General features: G+C 40.7%; 1 non-coding gene across 1 annotated transcript; it reads left to right on the top strand.

Moving 5' to 3' along the window:
• The first annotated feature begins 11,110 nt into the window (after positions 1-11,110).
• Positions 11,111-11,200, top strand: Trnay-gua. Its single transcript is given in 2 exon segments — positions 11,111-11,147; positions 11,165-11,200. It is a non-coding gene; the product is annotated as a tRNA-Tyr (tRNA).
• The last annotated feature ends 9,588 nt before the right edge of the window (positions 11,201-20,788 follow it).

Raw genomic sequence — 20,788 nt, 5'->3', positions numbered from 1 at the left:
TCCTTGTTGGCTCTACATTTTCAATGGAAATATCGATGATATTGATACAAAGTCAATCCGTCCCGTATTTTTCGCCTGTGAGTGTAGGATGCTATCGTGTTGGGGTTCTTATTTTATGCTATCCATTTTTTCTCCCATCATACCGCACACGCATAAAACTTGTATGGGTTTGGTGTGGTTCTGTGGTGGTGAGATCTGGCAGCTACGGCGACGGGTGGGGCTTTCAAAGTACTAACCACTCCTGTCGATTGACGCTCAGTCCCGGACTGCAGTCCAGTGTGACAGAAATCAGCTCGCGTCCAAACGTTCAGTCCCGGTTTGCACAAACCTCAGTCTTGAGATAATTCTCGCCTTGTCACTTGCCTGTTCTGTGTCTGTGTGTGCTCCGTTCTCTCAAGTTTTAATTAGAAAAACACACTTGTATGGGTTTGGTGTGGTTCTGTGGTGGTGAGATCTGGCAGCTACGGCGACGGGTGGGGCTTTCAAAGTACTAACCACTCCTGTCAGCTTAGCTGTCTGGAGGAGTATTCCGCGAACAACATGCAGCATTCCACTCAGAACTTCGGTCTTCGCACTTGTCATTCCACGGTCAGAAAAAACGGCGTCGCGTCGTACCGTTTATCATACTAGAAACGACAAAGTAAAGCTAGATCCCGTTTTTACTTTCGGTAAGAGTAAGCCTATACCTTCTCCTATCCTGTCTTCCTTCTCTCTTCGATTTCGGGACGATAAGACCCTAGCAGTTACAGTTCCCTCTGTCAAACCTCTTTAAAAATAGAAAGTAAAAAGAACCAAACTCATAGTCAGTTCGGTTAGAGATATTGTAAAAGTTTGGGTATAAGAACAAGAACACCCAAAATAAGCATCATTCAATAGGATGAGGAAAGTCGTGTGATGTTCACCCGGATTTTTTTTTCTTTTTTTGTGAGAAGTGTGAGCGTAAGGTTGGGATAGTAAGTTTTCCGGATAGGTGACAATGATTTATGTGACCATTCATGCCAAGTTCACAACATTCCTCCCCCTCTTCTTCTATTTCCCCTTCTTTTCCTCCCTCCCACTTTTTCCTTCTCTCTTCCTCTCTCACTTTTTCCTTCTCCTTCCCCTCCATCCCTTCTTCTCTTTTTCCTCCCCCTTTTTTTCTGCACGTTCCACTCTCGGCCTCTCTATGTCTCATCCTATCATTCCTATCAGCTCTCTTCTCTCCCTCCCACATTCTATCTCTTCTCATTTCTCCTCCTTTTCCTCTCTTCCTTTTATTTTTTCTTCCCTCGTTCTTCTTCTCCATTTTCATCTCTTCCTCCTCTTTCTCTCCTTCCCTTCCCTTCTTCTTTCTTTTCCTCCTAATCCTCCTCCTCTTTCTCCTTCTGTATCTTTGCATCCTCCATCAACTTCAGTATAAAAAAGATGTGAAAACACCCAAAGAGACAGGTGACATGACCCCTACTGGTCGTTTCAGTTCAGAATACCGGGAGTATGGTAGGTAGATACAACTTTATACTGTTTATAAACTTTATACAGTGCTTGCTGAAATTTAACCGCAACTTTCCGAGCTCCGACAGTGACGGGTATTGAACCCGAGACCTCCACCTTGGGATCTAACTACAATGGTATAGAATTAGATGTCCCTTCTCTGACAGTCTGGAAGAGAATACTTCTTATTTAGTGCAAGAAAAACGAGTCAGTTTGGTACTTTTCAGTAAACTGCAGACACTTCAGTTTGTAAAGCAAAGACCGCACTCAGAAAAAAGTATCTACAGGACATCAATAGACACAATCTGATCCAAAGAGGAAATGTCCTTTAAATGGTGAACAGGTGAACAACATTTTTGTCAAATTCTATCAAAATCGGACAATCCGTCCCAGAGTTATGGTCCTGACAGACAATCTGACTTCGGAAAACAGAAAAATCATCAAGCGTCCTTCTCCTTCTCTTTTGACTCTCTTTCTCCCTCTCCTCTCCCTCCACCACCTTCACCTGTTCCTTCTTCTGTTTTTCCTCTATATACCTACCTACCTTCATATCTCTATCTCCATCACCTCCTTCTCTTTTGACTCCTTTTTCTCCTTTTTTACGTCCTCCGTCTTCTTTTAGCGCCTCCTCCTTCTTGTTCTCTTCCTCCATCATCTTCTCCTACTTTTATAATCATCAAGTTAAAACATAAAATTCACTCCATTCGTTCAATAAGAGCCACAGACCGCTTGAAATCCCGGAAAATATTTTGTGCTTTGTGAAAATATTGTGCAGGGAAAACAACATCCCTTCCCCTCGTCCCTCTATTGAGTACCCCTACCCTACCCTAAGTGTTTGACAGTTTAGAATAAAGACACATGTAGGGTGGACCTCTCCATCTTCTTCTCCTCTTTCTCCTCCTCATTTTCCACCCTCTTCTCCTCATCCACCTTTTTTTATCGTCTCTCTATTTCCCTCCTACCGTTTTACATTCCCTTAACGCTATATACAGCTATTACATTATCACTTCCCATTATGGAGCCTTGTAGAACAATATTATGTACATAGGGATAGGTGTATTATGTATTAACATTATTACATAGAGGTATATTATGTAAATGGAGGTATATTCCTATGTATGTAGATTTATATTAAGTTATGTAGGTATATACCTAGTCTGTTTCCTATATTCTATACTCCATGGAGCGTATAATTTGCATAGGGTGAGTGTCTGAGGGTATAGTGTCGGATTAATCTATCGCTGGGCCTTTGTGAGGCCCCTTGCCTTAGGCTTAGGAAATAAAATGCCCATTTCTGTCATGACCTGAGACACTGGAAAAGGATTCATTGCGCCGTAGGCGAAATTTGTCTGGAATGAGAGGAACCAGAGAATCCGAACCCCAAAGTACATACCTATTCATACACAGTTAGACAGTTACCTATTATGGTTTTCTATTCCCGACCCCCCTAAAATTAGCCATAACGTTTTGATTTTGAATGTGATTTTGAGTCCTGTATGATTTATATTTTCAGAATAACATGGAAAAATATCGGAGGTATCATAATCAGAGATATTAGAGGATGAAGAGGAAGTCGATGGTGAATTAGAGGATAGATAGCTTAAAATACTTAATTTCTTTACGAAATAGCTACTTCTTCACTTCAATCAGAACAATAGAACTACATACTCTCATACAAACACACTTGAGGCTTAGAGTCAGATCTACAGTCTCATGATTTAGATGTATGTAGACTATTGTAGACTCTTCAATTTTCATCAATTATTGGACGTTTTATGTATTCACCTTTCAGAAAATTGAAACCTGAACCTTCCGAATTCTAGGCCCGTAGTATGACCACTAGATCTTAGCACGGGCTACCGAAAACAGAAATGTAAACAATTCCACAATAATAGTAGTAGTCTACTGCTGGAGTAAAGGGACTTTTCAGTCCTATGCGAGCAGTATAAATAAGCACTATTATTATTATCTATGCCTATGCACAAAATTTCTGACAGACCATTCGGACAGCCTGACAGGAACACCCACAAACCCAACACCTGGCAAACTTTCCTGATATCTTCATAACGAAACTTAAAATACTTAATTTCTTTACGAAATAGCTACTTCTTCACTTCAATCAGAACAATAGAACTACATACTCTCATACAAACACACTTGGGGCTTTTAGAGTCAGATCTACAGTCTCATGATTTAGATGTATGTAGACTATTGTGGACTCTACAATTTTCATCAATTATTGGACGTTTTATGTATTGACCTTTCAGAAAATTGAAACCTGAACCTCCCGAATTCTAGGCCCGTAGTGTAGATATCTTGATTAATAATGGAGATATCAACACGATTCTTTTTGCAACTGATTCTCAACAACATTTCACATAAAATCGGAAGGCATACCTAGAATTAGACTACTTTTTTTTCAGTTTTTGCAATGTTTCAGTTCTGAACAGAACTTTTAGCGACATTCTGTATTCATGTTTTTTCTTCACAAAAAAAGGAAGAAAGAGACTTTTTTTTATTCGAAAATTAAGAGGTTAACCTTGACTCAAGTGACGAGAAGTGGATTGTAATGAAGTTGAGAGGCGAGGTAGAACAATAATTGAGATCCAACACTCGACCATTAGTGGGGGGAAAAAAAAGAGAAAAAAAGGCATTCCAACAAAATAGGGGATGAGAAAAAAAAAGAGGAGGAGGAGGAGAAAAGGAAGAAGACGAAGAAGACGAAGAAGAAGAAGAAGAAGAAGAAGAAGGAAATGATAAGAAAAGAAGAACAATAAGAGGAGGAAGAAGAAGAAGAAGAAGAAGAAGAAAGGATTGTAATGAAGTTGAGAGGCGAGGTAGAACAATAATTGAGATCCAACACTCGACCATTAGTGGGGGGAAAAAAAAGAGAAAAAAAAAGACATTTCAACAAAATAGGAGATGAGAAAAAAAAGAGGAGAAGGAGGAGGTGGAGGAGAAAAGGAAGAAGACGAAGAAGAAGAAGAAGAAGAAGAAGAAGAAGAAGAAGAAGGAAATGATAAGAAAAGATGAAAAATAAGAGGAGGAGGAGGAAGAAGAAGAAGAAGAAGAAGAAGAAGAAGAAGAAGAAGAAGAAGAAAAAAACACTTGAAAAGGGCTTTGAATTAACACTGAATAGGAAACGAGCTAATAGGGTATAAATGGGGTTTTGTGGTGATGGTTTTCTTTCGCTCCTATTCTAATGCAAATTAGAGCCCCCGTTGGAACTTTATTCCCAATGAATTTACAGGAAGAGAAATTTTAAAAAACGTTAAAAAGATTGCTTCGTTTTGCATCTCACAAAAAATAGGGGGATGAAAATCTAAATTCCTTCATAATCCGCCCCGGGCGGGAATCGAACCCGCGGCCTAGCGCTTACAAGGCAGACGCACTACCAACTAAGCTAACTAGGCTGGCAGTATTTCTTAAAATCTGGATTACCTGAAAACTCTTTGTGTTAAGATCGGACATTAGTGAGTTATGGGGATAGAAAAGGTGCACTCCCCTTTTTCCCTCTTAAAGATTTAGTTTCCACAGTTAAGTGAAACTAAAGGACAGTCCTGACTATAAATTTGGCCCTTTGTCGCCCCTTTCCTGTTTCCCTTAGGAAGGTGAATAGAAAGCAAGTCAAGCGAAGGTAATTATGGCACAAATCTGGGTGAAATGGGAGGATCTGGAGTAGGGGTTCTCAAAATGTCTGAAGTGGGGGACCACTGAAACCCAATTCTTTGCTGGCCACTTAGATGTTATTTGGATTTGAACAACTTATTGACCTATTGAAACGACGACGAGTACGGTCAGCCTAGTTACCTTGGTTGGTAGCGCGTCTCCCTTGTAAGCGCCAGGTCGCGGGTTCGATTCCCGCTCGGGATATATTTTACCCTGAACGGATAAGGTTCGTTCTCGGAACGGCAGGCTTTCTCCTATCCTGTCTTCTTTGTCTATTCGCTTTCGGGTCGATGACAAGACCTTAGCAGTCACAGTTCCGTATATCAAACCTCTCAAAAATAATAATATGTGAATTATGTACCCATTTTTGAAGCTTCTATAAAAATTCCTGCGGACCACTTTTAAGTGTCCCGTAGACAGCTCATCGTCCGCAGACCATAGTTTAAGAACCACTTCTCTAGAGCTATGGGGGACAATTGTCGTAGTTTTAGGGGCAAGGGATTAAAATGGGGGGTATAGGGGTCATTTGTTGCACTTCTAAAGGTAAAGTATTAGAGATTAGAGGAATAAGGTGACTTGGATGGCAGTCCGGACTGCAGTCCGGGACTGAGCATCTAAACGGCCCTTTATGTGTTTAGGATTAGGATAAAGTTTGCCCCCGGGCAGGAATCAACTTTGCGACCTAGATTTGATATTCAATACTCATAGATGAGAACTTCAATGAGCCATCAGCGAACAGTTCCCTATGGATCACGGAAGTTAAGCAACGTTGTTCATGGTTGGTATCCGGATGGGTGACCATCTGCCAGTGTTATTTGACGTTGTACTTATACGTGTTAATGTAAAATCATGTACAATAAAAAAATATATCTTATCTTATCTTATCTTATCTTATCATAGATGAGAACTTCAATGAGCCATCAGCGAACAGTTCCCTATGGATCACGGAAGTTAAGGAACGTTGTTCATGGTTGGTATCCGGATGGGTGACCATCTGCCAGTGCTGCTGATGGATTTTCCCCGCCCTACTCAGCCTGAGTGAGATCAACCCAACCTGTAACCCAGGTCAATCCATCTAAAACCCAATGTTCAACAGTTCACAGAAGCTAAGAAACGTTGTTCATGGTTGGTATCCGGATGGTTGACCATCAATACATCACGTGCTGCTAGATTTTCCCGGCCTCACTCATCCTGATTGAGGTCAACCCAACCTAAACCAGGTTAACTCAAACCCAGGTCAACCCAACCTGTAACCCCAACATTCAACAGGTGTCCTTTGATAAAACGTAAAATGTCATTAGATGAGATGATGTATAGCAGGTGTTTTATGGAAAGTCAATTAATTTCCTGATTATTAAACAATAAGGCGAGGAGGTAGCTGAGTCATATTGAGGATTAAAATTGGCGAGGCGTCGGGGGAAGCAAGGGGAGGAATTTCAATTAATCTTTCAAGAGTTTCAAGCTGTAGAGCCTTTACCTTAGGTCGATTAGGTAGTCAGGTTAGGTCTACATACCTACATAGATAATATACTTAGATATACATAGTTAGGAGTTTTAAAAAGAATGTAAGACGAAATGTCGCTTGTCATCTTTTAAGGACGAAATGTCACACTAAATCTCAAGCTCCGTCTACATGGCGTAATCGACTGAAGTCGATTAGTGCCGACCAACATCAACTGAAATAATTGACATGGGGTCAAGAAGAGGTGCGTTTTAGTTTTGGGGAAACTTTCGGAAACGCAACCGATTCCGATGGCGCGCCATCTTTGATTTCCTATGGTTTAAAGACCTTAGCAGTCACAGTTCCGTCTATCAAACCTCTCAAAAATAATATGTGAAATGTGAATTACATAATTATGTACCCATTTTTGAAGCTTAAATAAAAATTCCTGCAGACCACTTTTAAGTGTCTCGTAGACAGCTCATCGTCCGCAGACCATAGTTTAAGAACCACTTCTCTAGAGCTATGGGGGACAATTGTCGCAGTTTTAGGGGCAAGGGATTAAAATGGGGGTATAGGGGTCATTTGTTGCACTTCTAAAGCGAAATGTCGCTTGTCATCTTTTAAGGACGAAATGTCACACTAAATCTCAAGCTCCGTCTACATGGCGTAATCGACTGAAGTCGATTAATGCCGACCAACATCAACTGAAATAATTGACATAGGGTCAAGAAGAGGTGCAATTTAGTTTTGGGGAAACTTTCGGAAACGCAACCGATTCCGATGGCGCGCCATCTTTGATTTCCTATGGTTTGAGGTCAACTAATTCAAGGTTTGCAAGGTTACTGAGTGGAAGGAGTGGATATGATCTTTTAATATTATGAGCTGTTCCAATTTCCAAATGCGCTGGATAGTGGATACCCAAAGTATCCCTAGCTGTAGCACAAGCAGTTACTTTTAACGATTTTATTCAATCTCTCTGTGACGAAAATGCTATAAATGGAAAATTGTTGAAGTCTCCTTTTTTCCAAATTTTTGGTGATTCTTATTTTTTGGTAATCATCAAGTTAAAACATAAAATTCACTCCATTCGTTCAATAAGAGCCACAGACCGCTTGAAATCCCGGAAAATATTTTGTGCTTTGCGAAAATATTGTGCTGGAAAAACAACATCCCTTCCCCCCGTCCCTCTCTGGAGTACCCCTACCCTAAGTGTTTGACAGTTCAGAATAAAGACACATGTAGGGTGGTGGACATAGTGGGGGTACGCTACCCCACTTATTTGTCTCCAAGGAGCTGATGTAGGTACGAAAAGTTTTCTTCTTCTCCTTTTTCTTCTTTTTAGTTGTTCCTTCTTCTTCCTCTCCTTCTTCTTTTTCTTCTTCTCCTCCTCCTCCTTCTCCTCCTCCTCCTTCTCCTTCTTCTCCTCCTCCTCTACTACTTCTCCTAGAAGCTCTTTCTCCTCCTTCTTCCTCTCCTCTTTCTTTTCTTCTCTTTCTTCACGTAGGGTGGTGGACATAGTGGGGGTACGCTACCCCACTTATTTGTCTCCAAGGAGCTGATGTCGGTACGAAAAGTTTTCTTCTTCTCCTTTTTCTTCTTTTTAGTTGTTCCTTCTTCTTCCTCTCCATCTTCTTTTTCTTCTCCTTCTCCTTCTCCTCCTCCTCCTCTACTACTTCTGCTAGAAGCTCTTTCTCCTCCTTCTTCCTCTCCTCTTTCTTATCTTCTCTTTCTTCACCTTCAGCTTCACCTTCTTTTTCTTCATATTCTTCTTTGTCTTCCTCTCTTCTTATTCGTATTCTGCTGCTGCTTCTTTTTCTTCTTCGTATTATACTTCTTTTCCTCTCCTAATCCTTCTTATTTTTCTTCTTCTTCTTCCCCTCCTCGTCGTCCTCCTTCTTTATTTTTATTTTTTTCTTGACTTTTTCTTTGTCTTCCTCTCTTCTTATTCGTATTCTGCTGCTGCTTCTTTTTCTTCTTCGTATTATACTTCTTTTCCTCTCCTAATCCTTCTTTTTCTTCTTCTTCTTCTTCTTCCCCTCCTCCTTCTTCTTTATTTTTATTTTTTTCTTGACTTTTTACTTTTTTTTATTACCGCTATTACGTTTGCCTGTGTTTCTTGCCATGCTATTTGTTTTCCCCCAGGGTCTTAAGCCTGTCAAACACTCTACCCGTGAGTGGCCTTACTGATGTGCTTCTTAGCAACCAGCCAGAGGCTGACAGTTTGTTTAAATGGTTTGTAAATCTTACTTACTGCCAGGAGTGCCAGGGCCATTTGAAGCCTAGAAGACTTTTTGCCTCGCCAAACTGTTCTGTCTTGTGCGTCTTCTTCCGTGGTACCTATTGATTTTTGCCATGTCTCTCTTAATCTGATCTTTCCATCTCAGCTTTGGGCGTCCTCTTCTTCTCGTCCCTGTTAGTTCTCCTTCCCAAACACTCTTGATTAGACTTTCATCATCTCTTCTTAACACATGTCCCATCCATCTCATTCTCCTACATCTGATGTTCGCAACGATATCCGGTTCATTGGTTTTGTAAATCTACATAATTATAATTATTTCTTCTTTGTGAGTGGATTTAATCTGTCAGACAGTCTGCGTGTGAGTGACCGTCATTGAGAAAGTTTCGTCTGAATCCTAGCCTCGGCACGCTAATCATTATTATTGTCTGCTCGCATTTTTTTTTTTTTTTTTCGCAAAGGTGTCCCTGACAACATCAATGTGTCTGATGACCCCTAGCCCCTAGACTATTGTGCCCATGGCGTGTGTTAGGGGCAGGGCTGATATCACATTAATGTAATGAACGGCACCTAAGGTGTTCATTGTATAGGGTGTTCAGCCAAGGCTAAAGGTCCTACGCGTACACTTGAGTGCAAAAAAAACGGGGACAGTCTGCATTAGTTCAGTGGTAACGCGCTTGCTTGCCATGCAGAAGGTCCCGGGCTCGAATCCCACCATCGACAAAAAATTTGTACTCGTTTTTCGATTGCAAATATTTCAACGGGTTACTTTCTGGTGTTCTCGTTTTGACCCAGCACCTCAATGGGAAGTATTGTGTCTCTTCTCGCCCATCTGATGAGAGGCATACTACGGGATGGGCATGCTACGACACAGACCACATGCGTCCAATGTAGCAGTTGTTTCATTGCTACGAAATAAAAACGGCGATGAAACACTCATTTTTTTTTTTTTTTAAATCCATACCCATACCTTGAGCCTTCCGATGTGGTGCTTCATCTATCTACTGGAGGTTCTAAAGTGACCACAGAGGGGAAAAGGTTACTGGCTGTTTTAGTGGGCATGATATCGTTGATGTTTGCCTCATATACCTACATATTGAAGACAACCAGAAAAAGGGTCTAAAAATATTTTCAAGACGTTTAAGAAAGGTCGTCAGAAGTCAGAATAAAAGATTTTAGCGTCCGTCACAAATTGGAAGCGTAGTCGCGCGACTTTTACATGATGGTTTACTAGGTTTCTCATAGGTTTGGTTTTTCAGGCGACTCGATTACGCCACTACGCTTCCAATATGAGGCAGTATACCGTCTTTGATATCCTTGTTGGCTCTACATTTTTTTTTCTCCTTTTAGGCGCTTTAACTATGCGTTACAACATGTCGTTCGCGCCGGTCCTCGTCTTATATTTTATCGATGATGTTGAGGGATCTCAGGTAGGACATGAGGGAGTCTACACCAGGTTTGTCATCAGATAGGGAGGGGGGGTTGGGGAGTAAGGAACGTATGGGGGTGTCAAGGTCTACATTTTCAATGGAAATATTGATGATATTGATACAAAGTTACAAAGTCAATCCATCCCGTATTTTTCGCCTGTGAGTGTAGGATGCTATCGTGTTGGGGTTCTTATTTTATGCTATCCATTTTTTCTCCCATCATACCGCACACGCATAAAACTTGTATGGGTTTGGTGTGGTTCTGTGGTGGTGAGATCTGGCAGCTACGGCGACGGGTGGGGGCTTTCAAAGTACTAACCACTCCTGTCGATTAACGCCGCCGGTCCCGTCTTAACACGGGAAAAGGCTAGGAAGAAGAAGATTGGAATCAGTTATCTGGGTTATCAGTAGACAATGTCCACTAGACAGATATAGAGACTAGCTACGACACAGACCACAAGCGTCCAATGTAGCAGTTGTTTCATAGCTACGAAATAAAAACGGCGGTGAAACACTCATCTTTTTAAAACCAAACCAAACCAGACACTGTCCACTAGACAGATATAGAGACTACAGCCCTACCTGTATTAGGTTGATACGTATTCGGTACCACCATAGAATCTAAAGATCAACCACTTTGTGGACTGGACTGGCATTATGTAACCCGAACCAGATCTTGGTTTAAATTTAAACCAGTTCTATCACCACCTACTTAATTCGTAATCTCTTCACCACTTTGTGGACTGGACTGGCATTATGTAACCCGAACCAGATCTTGGTTTAAATTTAAACCAGTTCTATCACCACCTACTTAATTCATAATCTCTTCATATACTCTTATTTATCCACCTATTCCCATCACCTTCGGTAGCTCAGTTGGTAGAGCGGTGGACTGTAGTGTTCTATTCCTTGGTAATCCATAGGCCGCTGGTTCAAATCCGGCCCGAAGGAAATTTTTTTTCCAACTTTTTCGTCAAAGAAGTTTCTCGGGAGAATGTTTACCTTTTCCCAAGTTATGCGATTTGTCAGCGGTAATAGAACGTTGAATGCTCCAGTTCCCAAAGGTTCACTGAAGTTAAGCAACGTTGCACTTCGTTAGAATCCGGATGGGTGCCCGGATCTGGGCAATCACGTCCTGCTGGCTTTCCCCAGCCCCACTCAGTCTGATTGAGATTATTGTGAGAAAGCGGAGGAGGTCAGTATAGGTTGCCTCCGAAAGGAGAGTAAAACCCTCAGCACAAACGCTCCAGTGATGTTAAACGTCTATCAAACAATGAAACCTCGTCTAGTGGTTTTATCAAACAAATAAAGAAACAAGAACCTTTTTCTACAACTTGGTCGAATCCAAGTTAAGTCATAAAAAAGTTAGCTCAGTGTAGAGAACATTGATTGATAGTAGTATATCACTGTCCTATAAGCTCAAGGCTTGTGTAGGATATTGATAGAAAAATTACAATGATATTAGGTATTTACCTAAGTTATAAATGAAATATTTAATTAATATATTATTAAGGTGCATATAACTGAACTCTGTCATTTGAATTCTGCTCTTTTTCAAGGAATATTTATGATAAGGAAGATTGGTATTATTATTTTTTTCTTTTTTTCAAGGAATAATTTCTAATATTCTGTTTTTGTTCTCACAGTTCTCGAGAACGACGAGAGAGAGAGAGAAAGCGAGAGAGAAAGAGAGAGAGAGAGATAGAGAGAGAGAGGGAGAGAGAGGGAGAGAGAATAGGATAGAAAAAGAGAGGAAGAGAGAGAGCGACAGCAGTAGAGAAGGATAGAGAAAAGAAGAGAGGGAGAGGAAGAGGCAAATAAGGAGGAAGAGATAGAAAGAGAGAGGGAGAGAAGAGGATGTGTGTGAGAGAGAGAGAGAGAGCAAGAGAAGGAGAGATATACAGAAGAGAGAGAGAGAGAGAGAGAGCAGTAATAAATAATGTGTCACTAGGTATTTTATATTTCAACATTTTCACTTTCTGTTCTGTTTTTGACTGTTTTGTATATATTGTATGGAAATTGTTATCCTCGTATATTGTGTTATACCACACACTCTCTCGTATAGGTCTCGTATTCGTATAAATACCGGTATAGGTATACCTACATAATGTTTGTTGTCAGGCCGCTAGGTATTTTATATTTCAACATTTTCACTTTCTGTTCTGTTTTTGACTGTTTTGTATATTTCGTATGGAAATTGTTATACAATTCCCTCACCTCGTATTGTGTTATACGTTATACCACACACTCTCTCGTACCTAGGTATATGTTTCGTATTCGTATAAATACCGGTATAGGTATACCTACATAATGTTTGTTGTCAGGCCCGTAGCCAGGATTTTTCCGAGGGGGCCAAGAGTACTTCCAAATCTCTTTTCTTCTTTCATCTTCTTCTCCTCCTTCTCTTTTGACTCTCTTTCTCCCTCTCCTCTCCCTCCACCACCTTCACCTGTTCCTTCTTCTGTTTTTCCTCTATACCTACCTACCTTCATATTTCTATCTCCATCACCTCCTTCTCTTTTGACTCCTTTTTCTCCTTTTTCACGTCCTCCGTCTTCTTTTAGCGCCTCCTCCTTCTTGTTCTCTTCTTCCATCATCTTCTCCTCCTTTTAATCCTCCTTTTATTCGTCCACCTTTTTTTGGAGCCTTTTTCTCCTCCCCCTCCTCCTCCTTCTCCATTTTCTTCTCCTCTTTCTCCTCCTCATTTTCCACCCTCTTCTCCTCATCCACCTTTTTTTATCGTCTCTCTATTTCCCTCCCGCCATTTTACATTCCCTTAACGTTCTCTATAGCTATTACATTATCACTTCCCATTATGGAGCCTTGTAGAACAATATTATGTACATACTACATAGTGGTATATTATGTACATAGAGATAGGTGTATATGTATTTAACATTATTACATAGAGGTATATTTTATAAATAGGGGTACATAGAGGAATATATTATGTTATGTATAGTCTACTTCCTCTATTCTATACTACATGGAGCATGTAATTTGCATAGGGTGAAGGTAGTGGCGGATTAATCCCTCGCTGGGCCTTTGTGAGGCCCCTTGCCTTAGGAAAAAAAATACCCACTTCTGTCATGACCTGAGACACTGGAAGAGGATTCATTGCGCCGTAGGCGAAATTTGTCTGGAATGAGGGAATTAACCGAACCCCAATTTTCATACACAGTTAGACAGTGACCTATTATGGTTTTCTATTCCCGACCCCCCCTAAAATTTGCCATAACGTTTTGATTTTGAGTCTTGTATGATTTAGATTTTTAGAATAATATAGAAAAATATCGGCTGTGGCGCAAAAGAGGTAATGTTTTTTTTATTTTATTTTTTTTTTCAAGTACCGGAGTTCAATCCGCGACCCAAAGAGGAAAAGAAGAGGAGTAGGCACACGGGTAGTAGGCTTTGAATAGGGGGTTTCCTCAAATAATATATGGTAAAAAGCTTCAGTTGCAATATATTATTTAAGCATTTCAAGAAAACCCTTCAAGAATCCCCCTTAAATTGTGAACATACTAAATTGTATCAAATAGGTACACCATAAAATATCGATTGATTGACCCTTAAAAAATAGAAACCCCATCTCCTGCAACAAGAAAACCCTTCAAGAATCCCCCTTAAATTGTGAACATACTAAATTGTATCAAATACACCATAAAATATTGATTGATTGACCCTTAAGAAATAGAAACCCCATCTCCTGCAATAAGATAACGCGTGTGCCAACTGCTTCCGAAGAAATCGAAGGAAGAGGAAATGCAAGGAGAGAGTGAAGAGGGAGCGAAGAAAACCCTTCAAGAATCCCCCTTAAATTGTGAACATACTAAATTGTATCAAATACACCATAAAATATTGATTGATTGACCCTTAAAAAATAGAAACCCCATCTCCTGCAATAAGATAACGCGTGTGCCAACTGCTTCCGAAGAAATCGAAGGAAGAGGAAAGGAGAGAGTGAAGAGGGAGCATAGGGGGAAGTAGCCTAAAGTGGGGAAGCGGGGAAAGGAAAGTTAAATTAGGGGGAAGTGGGTCAAAGTGGGGAGAAAATTCGAAAGTTTAATTTCCGGCGTATAGTTCTGTGTCCATGAGTTCTGTGTCCACATTTGATTGAATTTAATTTCAGCGGGCAGTTCTCTTCTTTTCCCGTCTTCTCCAGTAACAGGTTCGTTAGAGTATGTTTTCATGTTTAGAGGATTTAGGAATTTAACTTTTTTTCAGTTTCTCTATACTTCGTATACTTATGTCTTTTTCATACAAGCGGCCCTCCACGTAATTATTTTTGGACTCGGTCTATGGGTGGCGTTCATGTGACTAGGCGGGTTGAAACCGATATGAGGTAAAGCCCTCGGCACTAAGAACCTGAGCAGTTCTTACTAACATTCCGTGTCCGGCTAGACACAGTCATAGGCGGTTCTTGCCTAAATTTTTGGGGGGGCTTGATTTTGAAGGTACACCTTCAAAATTTTGATTTAGTTTTATGTAAAAAAAAAAAAAAATCTGGTGTGAACATCACACGAATTTCCTTGTCCTATTGAATGATGCTTATTTGAGTGTTATTTTACCCTAACTTTTACCATATCTCTAACCTTTTAGTCGGTATAGCTGAAAACCACCAAAAAACGGTCGAAATCCGTGCAAAAGCGGTCAAAATGCCGCCAACGCAGCGCCCGAGAACCTTTGAATCAAGTTCCTTTGAGGACCACACCAGCAGGTTGCCATTGTACGATAAAAGATACCGAAGTAAGGATACTAGTGTAGCTAGTGCCCTATATCACCAAAGTATGGAAAAGTATTTACAATTCCATATTTTGATATAATTTGTGAAAATTCAAAATTCTGTTTTTCCATTGGCACAAGGGTATAGTAAAAGGGTGTCTAATGCCCGCCAATGGTCTGTCATACAGTCGGACTTTGGTCTATCAGGCGGTCTGAGCGTGAGTGGCGGACATTGCCATAGTATATATAACAAGTAGATGTCTGAGTACCTATTTGAATTGAAGGCAGAGTGTTGGGAAAAAGGAGCAAAGCAGGACGTCCCAGACCTTCAGATTTCCAGGACTTGAAAGACCTGATGAATGCTGAAACATATTCCTAGGTCTCGTAAAGGAAGTTGATGGCGATGGACAGAGAACAAAAGCTATCCCGCCAAAGCGATGCCTTTATCTCAACAAAGCCAATGCCATTAGAAAAGTTTAGGCGATGCTGATTTGAATGGAACAAAATCATCGTAAAAGACTACCTCCATTAGCATGAAGCAAAACGAGAAATATTTCCCCATGAAATCCAAAACTATTGCAACTTCCCACAGAAGTTTGCAAAGCCCAAATACCTGCAAACCTCACAATGCCAGAATACCTGCAAGCAAAACTTTCAGAGAACGGCTCGCTGCAGCGACCACAATTAGTTTTAGAAAGGCAAGAGTAAAGGGAGAAGAAGAACGAAAAGATGGTGAAGAAATAACAGAGAACAAGAGGAGAAGGAGTAGGAGACGAAGACGAAAACGAGGAACAACGAGAAGTAGAAGAAGCACAAGAACAAAAAGAAGAAGAAGAAGACGAAGAAGAGGCCCGTAGCCAGGATTTTTTCGAGGGGGCCAAGAGTACTTCCAAATCTCTTCTCTTCTTTCATCTTCTTCTCCTCCTTCTCTTTTGACTCTCTTTCTCCCTCTCCTCTCCCTCCACCACCTTCAACAGTTTCTTCTTCTGTTTTTCCTCTATACCTATACCTACCTTCATATTTCTATCTCCATCACCTCCTTCTATTTTGACTCCTTTTTTACGTCCTCCGTCTTCTATTAGCGCCTCCTCCGGCTCCTCCTTCTTGTTCTCTTCCTCCATCATCTTCTCCTACTTTTAATCCTAAAATTAACAACAATTCAACAAAGAACTCCCAATTTTTACTTTCTATTTTGAATAATTACATCAGGAGAGAGTCTCCTCAGATATGAAGATGGGATGTCCTGGTGGGAGACAAAATGAAGAGACCATGGTGTCATAAGGCTAATGACAGAGTAGCAGAGAACCTATTTTGGATTTATGAAATACCTAATAAAAGATCTGGTCTGCTAGGTATATGAATGCGAAAAAAAAAATGTCGTTCACCAAATTCAATAATGAAATGAAATTTCGAAATGCTTTGGACTCGAACCACAAACCTCCAGATCCAAAGTCAACATCACTACACCACTGAAAGTTGGTCTAATTTTCTAGCTTTATAATAATGGGGTTGAGTGGATTGGAATACATCACATGCCTTCGAGCACATTTGTCAAGGGACTAGGCGTACTTTGCCTTTGGGATCAATTTAATGTGTTGCTAAGGTATACTGAATACCGATAAGCAGACCAATTCATCGGTTATGGTCAAATGCGAAAAAAAATGTCGTTCACCAAACTCAATAATGAAATGAAATTTCGAAATGCTTTGGACTCGAACCACAAACCTCCAGATCCTAAGTCTGAACCACTGAAAGTTAGTCTAATTTTCTAGCTTTATAATAATGGGGTTGAGTGGATTGGAACACATCACATGTCTTCGAGCACATTTATTTTGTCAAGGAACTAGGTGTACCTTGCCTTTGGGATCAATTTAATGTGTTGCTAAGGTACCTATACTGAATACCGATAAGCAGACCAATTCATCGGTTATGGTCATTAAGGTCCTTCTTTGTTCAAGTGGGGACACCCTGTATTTCCAAACTGGAGTATACAATATACCTGTACCACCCTGTATATCAGGAGCCACGTCATGTCTCGGAAGTTTGTCAACCCAGAGGAAAATGAGGAGTAGGAGGAGGAGGAGGAAAAGGAGGAGGAGAAGAAGAAGAAGAGGAAGGAGTAAAAATGAAAGCGAAAGGAAAATTCCCTTAGTGCTTGTGTAAACAAAAGCTAAATGACTTTAGGAGAAAATGAGGAGGAGAAGAAGAAGAAGAAGAAGAAGAAGAAGAAGAAGAAGAAGAAGAAGAAGAAGAAGAAGAAGAAGAAGGAGTAAAAATGAAAGAGAAAGGAAAATTCCCTTAGTGCTTGTGTAAACAAAAGCTAAATGACTTCAGGAGAAAATGGGACGCCGAGAGCCGATAAAGAGGGGAAGAAAGGAGAGAAGAAGGAGGGGGAAATGAGGGAGAGAGAGGTTAAGGTCCTTCTTTGTTCAAGTGGGGACACCCTGTATTTCCAAACTGGAGTATACAATATACCTGTACCACCCTGTATATCAGGAGCCACGTCATGTCTCGGAAGTTTGTCAACCCAGAGGAAAATGAGGAGGAGGAGGAGGAGGAGGAGAAGAAGAAGAAGAAGAAGAGGAAGGAGTAAAAATGAAAGAGAAAGGAAAATTCCCTTAGTGCTTGTGTAAACAAAAGCTAAATGACTTCAGGAGAAAATGGGACGCCGAGAGCCGATAAAGAGGGGAAGAAAGGGGAGAAGAAGGAGGGGGAAATGAGGGAGAGAGAGGGACCAAAAGGCTAGCGGAAAGACCAGAACTTGAACAAATAGATTGCAAGGGAGGGGAAAAAACTCGCTGGCGTGTGTACAAATGACTTCAGGAGAAAATGGGACGCCGAGAGCCGATAAAGAGGGGAAGAAAGGAGAGAAGAAGGAGGGGGAAATGAGGGAGAGAGAGGGACCAAAAGGCTAGCGGAAAGACCAGAACTTGAACAAATAGATTGCAAGGGAGGGGAAAAAACTCGCTGGCGTGTGTACAGAAGAAAAACAAGCTGGGCCCGTCCCTCCGGGAATTTTTTAGCCCGTAGTTTATTCGATCGTGATTAGAGAAAATCAGTACCTATGTCGAATCAGATAACACTTCAGTCGATAATTTAAGACCGGTTTTAGCGTCACCTATGAGGCCAATAAATGGATGACTACAGAAGAAAAACAAGCTGGGCCCGTCCCTCCGGGAATTTTTTAGCCCGTAGTTTATTCGATCGTGATTAGAGAAAATCAGTATCTACCTATGTCGAATCAGATAATACTTGGTTTAGTGTCACCTATGAGGCCAATAAATGGATGGGTGACTTGAACATTATATTGGGAATAAAGGGAGAACGGGCTCTAGTGTCTAGTCTTGTAAAGGGAGAACGGGCTCTAGTCTTGATTTTAAATCATTACATGAAAGTAAAATCGAAAAATCAAATCAAGAATAATAGGTAATAAACTGAATACTAAACAAATTAAAATCGAAAAATCAAATCAAGAATAATAATAAACTGAATATTAAACAAATTAGGTAGGTACATAGGTACTAATTTTCACTAATCACGATCGAATAAACTACGGCCTGAAAAATTCCCGGAGGGACGGGCCCAGCTTATTTATTACTATCGTAATAATAAAGGAAGGACGGGCTAAAAAATGGGGGGTCTACGGGCTAAAAAATTCCCGGAGGGACGGGCCCAGCTTATTTATTACTATCGTAATAATAAAGGAAGGACGGGCTAAAAAATGGGGGTGTGGGAGATATAAATTACTAGTGAGGGGAGGAATTAAGGAAGGATGTGGGATAAATTACGGATGAGGGGAAACATTTCGGAAGGACGAGTGATATTTTACCAGTGGGGGGAAGAAATTAAGAGATGGAGGGGGAGAATTAAATTACGAGTGAGGGGAGGAATTAAGGAAGGATGTGGGATAAATTACGGATGAGGGGAAACATTAAGGAAGGACGAGGGATATTTTACCAGTGGGGGGAAGAAATTAAGAGATGGAGGGAGAGAATTTACGAAGACATGAGACAAGAGAGGATGGTATAAACAATAAATGAGTCGGGGGAGAGAGGAAGCAAGAGTGTGGGAGGAATGAAGAGGAAGGGGAGAGAGAGATGAGAAACTAAGTGAGGGAGGTAGGGGAGATAAGTGTGTGGGAGGGAGAAAGAGATAGGGAAAAAGCGTGTGGGAGGGAGAGAAAGGGAGACTGGAAAAAGAAAGGACATGACGACTTGGAAGACACAGTGGAATGAAAAAGTGTGAATGACGCCTAAGTAAGAAAGAGAAGGAGGAGGAGGAGAAGAAGAAGAAGAAGAAGAAGAAGAAGGAGAAGAAGGAGGAGACGAAGAAGGAAGAGGAGGAAGAAAAAGAAAAAGAAGAAGGAGGAGACGAAGAAGGAAGAGGAAGAAAAAGAAAAAGAAGAAGGAGGAGACGAAGAAGGAAGAGGAAGAAAAAGAAAAAGAAGAAGGAGGAGACGAAGAAGGAAGAGGAAGAAAAAGAAAAAGAAGAAGGAGGAGACGAAGAAGGAAGAGGAAGAAAAAGAAAAAGAAGAAGGAGGAGACGAAGAAGGAAGAGGAAGAAAAAGAAAAAGAAGAAGGAGGAGACGAAGAAGGAAGAGGAAGAAAAAGAAAAAGAAGAAGGAGGAGACGAAGAAGGAAGAGGAAGAAAAAGAAAAAGAAGAAGGAGGAGACGAAGAAGGAAGAGGAAGAAAAAGAAAAAGAAGAAGGAGGAGACGAAGAAGGAAGAGGAAGAAAAAGAAAAAGAAGAAGGAGGAGACGAAGAAGGAAGAGGAAGAAAAAGAAAAAGAAGAAGGAGGAGACGAAGAAGGAAGAGGAAGAAAAAGAAAAAGAAGAAGGAGGAGACGAAGAAGGAAGAGGAAGAAAAAGAAAAAGAAGAAGGAGGAGACGAAGAAGGAAGAGGAAGAAAAAGAAAAAGAAGAAGGAGGAGACGAAGAAGGAAGAGGAAGAAAAAGAAAAAGAAGAAGGAGGAGACGAAGAAGGAAGAGGAAGAAAAAGAAAAAGAAGAAGGAGGAGACGAAGAAGGAAGAGGAAGAAAAAGAAAAAGAAGAAGGAGGAGACGAAGAAGGAAGAGGAAGAAAAAGAAAAAGAAGAAGGAGGAGACGAAGAAGGAAGAGGAAGAAAAAGAAAAAGAAGAAGGAGGAGACGAAGAAGGAAGAGGAAGAAAAAGAAAAAGAAGAAGGAGGAGACGAAGAAGGAAGAGGAAGAAAAAGAAAAAGAAGAAGGAGGAGACGAAGAAGGAAGAGGAAGAAAAAGAAAAAGAAGAAGGAGGAGACGAAGAAGGAAGAGGAAGAAAAAGAAAAAGAAGAAGGAGGAGACGAAGAAGGAAGAGGAAGAAAAAGAAAAAGAAGAAGGAGGAGACGAAGAAGGAAGAGGAAGAAAAAGAAAAAGAAGAAGGAGGAGACGAAGAAGGAAGAGGAAGAAAAAGAAAAAGAAGAAGGAGGAGACGAAGAAGGAAGAGGAAGAAAAAGAAAAAGAAGAAGGAGGAGACGAAGAAGGAAGAGGAAGAAAAAGAAAAAGAAGAAGGAGGAGACGAAGAAGGAAGAGGAAGAAAAAGAAAAAGAAGAAGGAGGAGACGAAGAAGGAAGAGGAAGAAAAAGAAAAAGAAGAAGGAGGAGACGAAGAAGGAAGAGGAAGAAAAAGAAAAAGAAGAAGGAGGAGACGAAGAAGGAAGAGGAAGAAAAAGAAAAAGAAGAAGGAGGAGACGAAGAAGGAAGAGGAAGAAAAAGAAAAAGAAGAAGGAGGAGACGAAGAAGGAAGAGGAAGAAAAAGAAAAAGAAGAAGGAGGAGACGAAGAAGGAAGAGGAAGAAAAAGAAA

Source organism: Diaphorina citri, unplaced genomic scaffold (genome assembly GCF_000475195.1).
Source record: "Diaphorina citri unplaced genomic scaffold, Diaci psyllid genome assembly version 1.1 scaffold1236, whole genome shotgun sequence".
Lineage (NCBI taxonomy): Eukaryota > Metazoa > Arthropoda > Insecta > Hemiptera > Psyllidae > Diaphorina > Diaphorina citri.
This window is presented reverse-complemented; position numbering and strand designations above follow the sequence as displayed.